This window comes from Anolis sagrei, chromosome 1 (genome assembly GCF_037176765.1).
Source record: "Anolis sagrei isolate rAnoSag1 chromosome 1, rAnoSag1.mat, whole genome shotgun sequence".
Lineage (NCBI taxonomy): Eukaryota > Metazoa > Chordata > Lepidosauria > Squamata > Dactyloidae > Anolis > Anolis sagrei.
In genome coordinates, this window is record NC_090021.1 from 11,246,914 (window position 1) to 11,256,314 (window position 9,401).

General features: G+C 38.9%; 1 long non-coding RNA gene across 1 annotated transcript in view; it reads left to right on the plus strand.

The window, feature by feature from the left end:
• Nucleotides 1-2,103, plus strand: part of LOC132762141 (uncharacterized) — a 38,483-nt gene extending 36,380 nt beyond the window's left edge. Inside the window, exon 4 of the long non-coding RNA XR_010909020.1 lies at nt 1,947-2,103. This is a non-coding gene — a long non-coding RNA (uncharacterized lncRNA). The remainder of the gene's footprint in view (nt 1-1,946) is intronic.
• The last annotated feature ends 7,298 nt before the right edge of the window (nt 2,104-9,401 follow it).

Consider the following 9,401-nt stretch of genomic DNA (forward strand, 5'->3'; position numbering starts at 1 on the left):
TGGGATTACTCTAGAGTTTTGGTCAAATTTCTGAGCATCCCTTGACTTTCCTAAACACAAGGCTAAACTAAGTTAACCAGATTTGTTCCATGATAGAAACCAGAAATGTGCCGTTTCTTAATAAATTTAACATGCTGAATTCAAATATAATAATTAAATGTGTTAATTGGCTCTGTTTTTTATGCAACAGCTATTTCAATTTTCTCCACAATAGGTAATTAGTTAATATTATGATAATGCACCTAACCTGGGATTGTGGCGCAGCTGGCTGAGTGTCAGCTGCATTAAGATCACTCTGACCAAAAGGTCATGAGTTCGAAGCCAGCCCAGGCTGGAGTGGGTGTCCAGCCATTGTGTAGCCCGTTGTCGACCTTTGCAACCCGAAAGACAGTTGCATCTGTCAAGTAGGAAAATAAGGTACCACCTTGTGTGGGAGGCTAAATTTAACTAATTTATGAGGCCATAAAGAAAAAAAAGACTCCGGGGAATGTGGAATGCGGAAGAACTTCATCGGTGTTGCTGATGGACAATGAAAAGCATCAGCTCCCCTGGCGGCCAGAAAAAAGTTAAATAGCCTCAGTGTATTTGTGTGTTAAATGTTGTTTGTCAAACTGGCATTGAATGTTTGCCATATATGTGTTGACTGTAATCCGCCCTGAGTCCCCTGCGGGGTGAGAAGGGCGGAATATAAAAGCTGTAAATAAATAAATAAATAAATAAATAAACCTTACTGCATGTATATAAACTGTGAATTTTAGTCAAATTATATTGCCAATAGTTTATATATGAGAAATATTTATTTAATTAGTCTATTGTTTATGTTTGTGCAGCAAGAAACTATATTAGTAGGCCTAATGCAGTTGAAAAGTCTGAAAGTTTAAATGTCGCTTTAATCGTGACTTTAGTTTATATCCTGTTTGCTTCTCTTGACTTATCTTTTGTATTCAAGGAAAGGATTGTCTCTCGCAATGCTCCAGCAGTAGTCTGACAGCATTGACGGAGTCCATTGGCCTTGATATATTTTTCCATAGTGCTTTATTTACACACGTGCGAGGCATAACTACAGTAAAAAGAACAATGTAAAATGATGTTTAACGATACTGTCTCAGTCTTCAACTGACTGACCCTCACTGTTCAAAAGTCTGGCCTTATATAGGGCTTTCTGGCTTTTGCACACGGCACTAATACTGCGTCATCAAACTTTCTAGAATATTCTAGAATCTTCCATAGTGTAAGTCGCAACATGCATTTTTTCAACCATATGTGATCACGTGATTGCTTATATCATAAAAACTAGAGCCAATATACATTTTTAAATGTCATTTTCATTTTCAGCACCCCAAAATCATAAAAGAACAACTATTTTCAGGCCCGCAACTTTTTCTCCGTTGAACAGTGTAACCCAATCATGAGTCTATTCATATTGCATGTTCAGCTTTCTTCTGGTTTCAGTTTTAGGATTAAATACGAGTCCTACAAAGTGCCTATAAAAGTAATGGAATTGTTTATGGGACCAAGCCTTTGGCCATTAAAGTAATGTAGTGCAAAGAATAATCAGAGAATATGTGCAATGACAATTGGATTGGTTACCGTTTACGATTTTGGATCATGTGATTTTAATATTTATACTAGGATGTTTTAATGCTTTGTCCTAATGTTTAAATATTATTTATGTCTTATGTTTAATGGTTTTAATTATTTTAATTCATAGCCTTGGTTAAATGTTATTGTTTAGTTATGATATTTTATATTATGTTGGCACTGAATTGTTGCCATTAAAATGTTGTAAACCACCTTGAGTCCCTTCAGGGCTGAGAAAGGTGGTATATAAACACAGCAAATAAATTTATAGAGAAATGTTGAACCTAGGGATTAGCAGCACTTTGAGTATTCAAAAAAATATATATCCCAAATAAAGTTCTAAACATCTCATTTTTTTGTTTCAGTTGGGAATATCTGCAAATCTAAATCTTCAATCTCTTTAAAAAGCGTGAACAGAAAGTCATATACTTGGATTCTAACAGAACCATAACAGTAGAAATGCAAAGCTTGAAGCAGAGTGGATTTGTGTTTTTCACTAACCTCTTTGAAATAAATAAAAAAACCTGCATGAAATGTACACATCTTCTGCGCCTTCCAAGAATTCACCAAAAACCAGGGTCTTCCTGGTTTGTGGTGAATTAATTCGTGTTTCTCAGGGACATCATCTGGATTGCCCCTTTCAATTGTGAGAATTCCCGTATTAAAGGGGATGTCTTTATGGGCCCTCGGAAGAATTTATCCGATTCAATAAATAACCATAAACCCCTGATTATGTGATGAGCCTGATCAAATATGAAACAGAACTCTCTCTCTTCCTTCATAAGCAGAATTCTTGGAACAAAATTGATTTTTCTTGTGGAGATGTGCTTGCTTGCTTGCTATTGGTTTGTGTATAGTTAGGATATCATGGGTGCTATTTCAAGCAAATTTTGGAGCACTTCTAACCTTTTGTGAAGTGGGGCAAAACTGGTTTTCCCCCTTTATAATAAATAATATTCACCAAAAGTGTAAGAAAATCATGAAGATAGTGAAAGGCCAACTCGGGATGGGTCTTGTTTTTATGCTCGTATAGACATTAGACAAACTCTGAATGGAACTTTCCTTGGAATAAATCTGTAGCACATTGTACCATATAAAAATGGGCAAAACCATTATCTGAATTTACAAAATTTTACAACTTCTGGAAACATGAGCCAACGCAAAACAATTACATATCACAATGGTCACTTTCCCCTATTTAGCCATTCATTGACTCTATTAAAAGAAAACTTTAATATTAGTGAAAAACAACTCACAGAAAAAGTTTTCCCACTTCTCTTAACTTCAGAAAACCAAAGCTTTGTTAAAGAAATCACTTAGTGCATATGTGTCAACTGTAAAATAAGACGCATGAAACTGATTGGTCGGGCTATGCCTGGGGAGCTGTGTAAGCCTGGGACTTTTGGATACTGTTACATTTATCAGGCTTGAGCTATGGAAGTGCCTGCAGAGAGAAGCAAACAGAGACAAAGTTTGGAGTGTGCTCTTGCTTCATGAGCTGCTGAAGGAGTTTATCCACATGGACAAAGAAAGACGATCTTAAATCTCTCATGAAAGGACATGATGTGAGTTAATGCAACTGATCACATGATTGTACATATGTTGTTCTGGACTACAAAGAGTAAACTACTTGTTCTTTATTGATCATCTGCGTGGCATAGTCTCTTTTCTCTGGCAAGGCAGTTTGTGGGCTGATCAAACATGAACTACACATGATTTTCATTTCATCACAAGTTTCACATACCGTCTGTCAACTTATTTATAATCACAAAAATCTATTATTTCATTATAAACTATTCCATTATAGCAGCCTTCTAATTCAGTAAAAGGCAGTGCATTTGGGGTTAAGTATGCCGTTAACTACTGCATATTTAATTGCTGCTCTTAACTTTTTTTTCCCATCTACCTTCAAAATGATCTCTGAAGAATGTTGTCAGATCAAATGGACAGCAGTACACTTCATACTAAGCAAATTATTAATTTCTGCTATGTACCAAACACTGATTGAAGTTTTCAAGATCTTCTAGAATTCTTTCTGCTCTAATTGCTCAAGATAACCATCACACATTTTTAAGATTTCATTTGCCTCTGCCCATGAAAGAAAACAGTCCTTCCCAGGAACGAAAACAGCAAACATTTCTAATTCACATACTACCAGCTTCAGCAACAAATCCCCTTTTTTTTTTTTTTTTGGTACATGAATATCTAAATCATCTAACCCTGGAAAAAAATGCCATATTGCTTTAATTTTCTGCAAAAAGAAAACAACAACCCAACGACAACCATGAGCAACTCTCAGCTTCTCTTTTCTTTTCTTTCATGGATGCTTCTGATCCTTCCAGGTAAGTCATGTTATAAACTACTGCAGGGTAACATCTGATTAAGTTCTGTCATTGCTGTCTTGACTTAACTGGAGCAAACAGTGCCATGTTGATGACACTAGATATTGAAAGAATATTAGACTATATTTCAAAAATGGTCAAAAGACATATTTGTTGAGTGTCCTGAATACCAAATACTTAGTTGCAGAAATTTTATTATTGGCACAGAAAGTCTTTCTGGGCAAAATGCCCCTATCCAGTTTTTTTGCACAAAACCTGCTTTTTCATGTACAAAATTGTCAGTTTTGTGCACAACACATTTCAAAACATCCCAAAGTTGTAGTGTTTAAAGCGGGGGGGGGGGGGGTGGATGCAACCTGGGGGTGGATGCGGTCTCTTGGGCTCTTTCTCTCTCTCGCCATCCTATCCTTCCTTCCTTTTCTCTTTCCTTCCCTCATTTCCTTCCTGAGGGACATGAGAGAAGCCTCCTCGCAGGATTGCAAGACATCCGGGCGTCCCCTGGGCAACGTCTTCGTAGATGGCTGATTCTCTCGCCACAGAAGCGACCAGCATGCAAGCAAGCAAGCAAAACAACCAACTGACCTTTTTAGGACATTTAACCAACTACCAAACTCACAAGTTTTGTATTTTTCTGTTTGTTTGCTTTGTTCTGTTAGAAATGTAATATAATGGACTGGTTGCTCTGACACGACAAATAAATAAATTTCCTTCCTTCCTTACTCCTTCTTTCTCCTTCCCTCCTTCCTTCCCTTCCACCCCTTCATTCTTCCTTCCTTCCCTTTTTTCTTTCCTTCCTTCTCTCTCCCTCCATTCTCTTTTACCCTTCCTTTCTTCCATCATTCTCTTCCTCCCTCCATTCATTCTTTCTCTTCTTCCTTCCTCCTTTCCTCCTGGGGGATGTTTAGCTGGGAGAATTGAAGGTAGAGAGGGAACATGAGAATCATCTTTCAAGATTTAAAAGGGTGTCCCATTGAGTGAGGAGGGGAAAACTGGCTTTCCGATGCTCTAGAAACCAAGGCACAAGGGAGCAAGGGGTTCAAATGGCAGGGAAAGACATTCCACTGAAAAAATTAGGAAGAACTTCCTGAGAGTAAGCTGTGGAGAGTGGCAGAGGCTGCCTTGGAGTGTGGTGGCATCTCTGTCTCTTCAAGCTTCTCCACAGACGAGAACTTTGCTTGTGTCTTCTTGCATGGCAGGGGGTTGGACTGGCTGGCCCTTGAGGGTCTCTTTCAGCTCTAGGATTCTAGGATTACATATCAGGAGTAGGCAATAGGGTCTCAATGATACACTTTTTCTCTCCCATCCACCATCTCATCCTGACCAAGATCAACCCTTTTGAGATCCAAATATTTCCTGTCTTTCCTTCACTTTCTGCCTCCAAAAGTGAAAAGGAAGGGGAAGAAAGGGTAGGGAGGGACTTGGGGTGAACTCCCTCACAACCACCCTGCTCCAGCCCACCATGTGGCCCCCAAGTTAGAAAGTTTATCCATGCCTGGTTTAAATACTTTATCTTAGTGAGAAGAAAAAGTCCTGAAATTACTAGTTGCTTCTTTCAGGAAGAAAATTAACAATTATTTTCTTCCCTAGATGAAATTAAGAAAGTTGAATGTCCTAGTCCTTCCTTTATTTCTTGGTAATGATGTCCATCCACTCCAGTGATATTCAAATTGAGAGTTCTGGAAGGTCTTGAAAAATTGTGACCCATTAGCAATTCCACAAATATCAAGCCGGACACAATCTAGTCTTTAGATTACTGCAACGCTCTCTATGTGGGGCTGCCTCTGAAGACTGCCCGGAATCTGCAGCTAGTCCAACGCTCGGCAGCCATATTTCTAATGGGTGCTGGGTACAGGGAGCATACAACCCCTGTGTTACGCCAGCTCCACCGGCTGCCGATTAGCTTCTGAGCACAATTCAAAGTGCTGGTTTTGACCTACAAAGCCCTAAACGACTCTGGCCCTGTTTACCTGTCCGAACGGATTCTCCCCTATGAACCATCAAGGTCTTTAAGATCTTCTGGGGGGGGGCTGCTCTCGATCCCACCACTGTCACAATCGCGGTTGGTGGGGACGAGAGACAGAGCCTTCTCGATGGTGACTCCCCAGCTTTGGAACTCCCTCCCACAGGAGATTAGAATGGCTCCCTCCCTCCTGACGTTCAGGAAATTAACAAAGACTTGGCTATGGAATGCGGCCTTTGACAACTGAGTCAACTTTGGTCCACATGGAAGGAGAATGATTAACTGTGTATTATGACCATGAATGTTTTTGACGACTGGCTGTGTAATTGTGATGATGATGATGTTGTATTGTAATATGTTTTAACGTGTAATGATAATGCATTGTGTGGTATGTATTTTGTATATGAACACATGTTGTGAACCGGATCTGAGTCCCTCCTGGAGGTGAGAAGATCGGTATAGAAAACTTTTAAATAAATAAATAATAAAAGAATAAAGGCCATGCCTTGACCATTGCCAGAATTTGTCTAGTGAAATGGAAAGGACATTACTTGGTTTTAGCTGGGCTTTTAATAATCAGATTGATGATCAGGAAAAGTTATTTTGTTATGCACAAGGCAAGAGCTTGGTAGAAAAAAAATGCTAATCTTGAGGTCATTCAAAATAAGAAATCCTGAAATGTCAATTCGAATGTTATTTTGTCTGTTTTTCTTCTTTACCACAAATGCTGACTTGTTTTCTTTATTCCTTTAGGGTTCCCACTCATATCTAATTCATTTAAGTGTTTGGTTTATTTTGATGGTTTTTGCCATCGTGGGCCCTGTCCTCCGTACGCAGTCCAAGTTGGACGCTGCAACCCAAAAATGTCCTGCTGTGAAAGGTAGGGGGGGTTGTGCTGCCTGTTTGACTTATGTACCCTGACATGCTAGGCTGTGTTTATGGAGTTGGAAATAAGAAGTCCCCAGAGTCAAGTTACATCTTGCTTACTTGCCAGTCTGGCTTCCTTGCCATTTCTATGCATCCTTTAGTAGTGTGTCTAACTATTATTAACTCAAAGGAAGCAGGTATCTTAATTGATCGAATATTGGACTGGGAGTCTGAAGACCAAGGTCTGAATTCTCACTTGGCCAAGGTTAACATTCTCTCAGTCTCAGAGTGAGATAAAGGCAAATCTCCTTCTGAATAATACAGGGTTGGAAGGTTTGTCATATACTGTAGATAACTCAAGGGTAGAAAACAACAACACCAACAACTAAACGGAGCAATGTTTCCTTCTTTTGTTTCAAGAAGATTAAGTGTGGTTCTGTACTGGAGAAATAATCACAGCACCTTCATGGAGTCATAGATGGTTATGCCCCAGTGAGATATTAGATTTACCTCATGTTTTCTAGTTAAGTAGCCATGTGCTCAAAGTTTCTGTATCAACTGCCATTGTCCAGCTTTATTGGGATCCCACCCTATACATTGGCCTGAATCCTATTGTTTGTCTAAACCAAAGGTTCTCAACTATCCCAATGATGTGACCCCTTCATACAGTTCCTCATGTTGTGGTGACCTCCAACCATAACATTGTTTTCATTGCTACTTCATAACTGTCCCGGTGGCGCAGTGGGTTAAAGCACTGAGCTGCTGAGCTTGTTGATCGAAAGGTCGCAGGTTCGATTCCAGGGAGCGGCGTGAGCTTCCGCTGTCAGCCCTAGCTTCTGCCAACCTAGCAGTTCGAAAACATGCAAAATGTGAGTAGATCAGTAGGTACCGCTCCGGCGGGAAGGTAACGGCGCTCCATGCAGTCATGCCGGCCACATGACCTTGGAGGTGTCTACGGACAACGCTGGCTCTTCAGCTTAGAAATGGAGATGAGCACCACACCCCAGAGTCAGACATGACTGGACTTAATGTCAGGGGACTACCTTTACCTTTACTCATAACTGTCATTTTGCTCGTAATGTAAATATCGGATATGCAGGACGTATTTTCATTCTCTGAACGGAATTTGGCACAAATGCCCGATATGCCCAAATTTGAATACTGATGGGATGTGGGGGGGGGGGGGGTTAATTTTGTCATTTGGGAGTTGTAGTTGCTGGGATTTATAGTTCATCTACAGTCAAAGAGCATTCTGATCTCCACAAATGATGGAATTGAAACCACTGAAAGAGATAATCTGGGGCAGTGTGATATCAGTCCACTGATGATGCCAAAATGTACTATTCATGGCTTCAATAGCATTGATTTAAGAGAGGATAATAATAAAAACAGTGAGAGCAAAGAGTTTAAGAAAGAGTTGTTGCTGCATGCGTTCATCTTATTTATTTGTGTGCGCAATGTTCATAGCGTTGTTTGTCCACAGTAGGACAATGGGAGTAGGGATGCAAAATATATTTTTAAAAGTTTGAAAAATGGTTTCAAGTGTCAAGAAATCAAGACAAGAACTTCTGAAGTTCAGATCCTGTAGTTGCTTTGTGCAGAAAAGAGCACTTTCTGTGCAGAAAAAACATTTTCTCCATAGAAAATAATATTTAAATATAAAAACATTAATTTCTACACAAAAATAGTTGCTCTCGGAAGTACTGGGCATTTGTTCTATTTTAAAATGTGTATTTCTTCTGTTTAAAGCTAACATATTACTGATCTTCATAGAAAACAGCATTTTCTACATGGAATATAGCATGACAATACAGACATTTTAATTAGCGCACAAGCAGTTTTCCAGCATTTTGGAATTAAATTGTTCTGCCTAAAATGAGCACATGGTTGGTTTTGTGGGTAGAAATTAATATTATTTTCCATGCAGAAAAAGTTGTTACCTGCACAGAAACCGTTTCCTCTGCAATCCAACCACCTGAGAATTTTGTGCAGAAATATGAATAGCTTAAAAAAATTGTGTGTTTCTCCCAAGAGGAATTGTATTACTTTCTCACAAAAGGAAGAAAATGGATGAAAATATTCATTGCTAACAATGAAAAGAAACTTAACGAGAATTACAATCATATCTGAGATTATTCACTCATATCCAACAATTAATGAAGATTTTGTACTGACACCTTGAGCAAATGAATATACATATTCCACAATGATATTGTTTTCAAGACTATGAGACAAATATCACAGGTAGCAGGCTATGAATGTGAATTGATATTTCTTTTTAGTTCTCTTTTTTCCTTAGTGGTATGTTCTTTCATGCCTTCATTCCCCCTTTTTTTTCTTTAGTACGATAAATCATGCAAGTGTTTGTTTCACATATGGAGGTGGTTGTGGAATTGGAGAGTGTCCTCCTAACGCATTTCATCGTGGAGAATGTGATATGGGCTTTCCATGCTGTTTATAGTAAGTAACATACTTCTAAATCCTGTATTTCTAATGTCCACAGAAGTCAAACTTAGATATGTCAGTTAAGAGTAGACAGAAGTACCTTCTGCCATCAGATATCAAAAATCAGTTGAAAGAGACATTTCCTTGTAAATCAACACTGTTGGCAAAGATGTGCTGGCAGAAGAATGCAAAATGCATTGGCATCA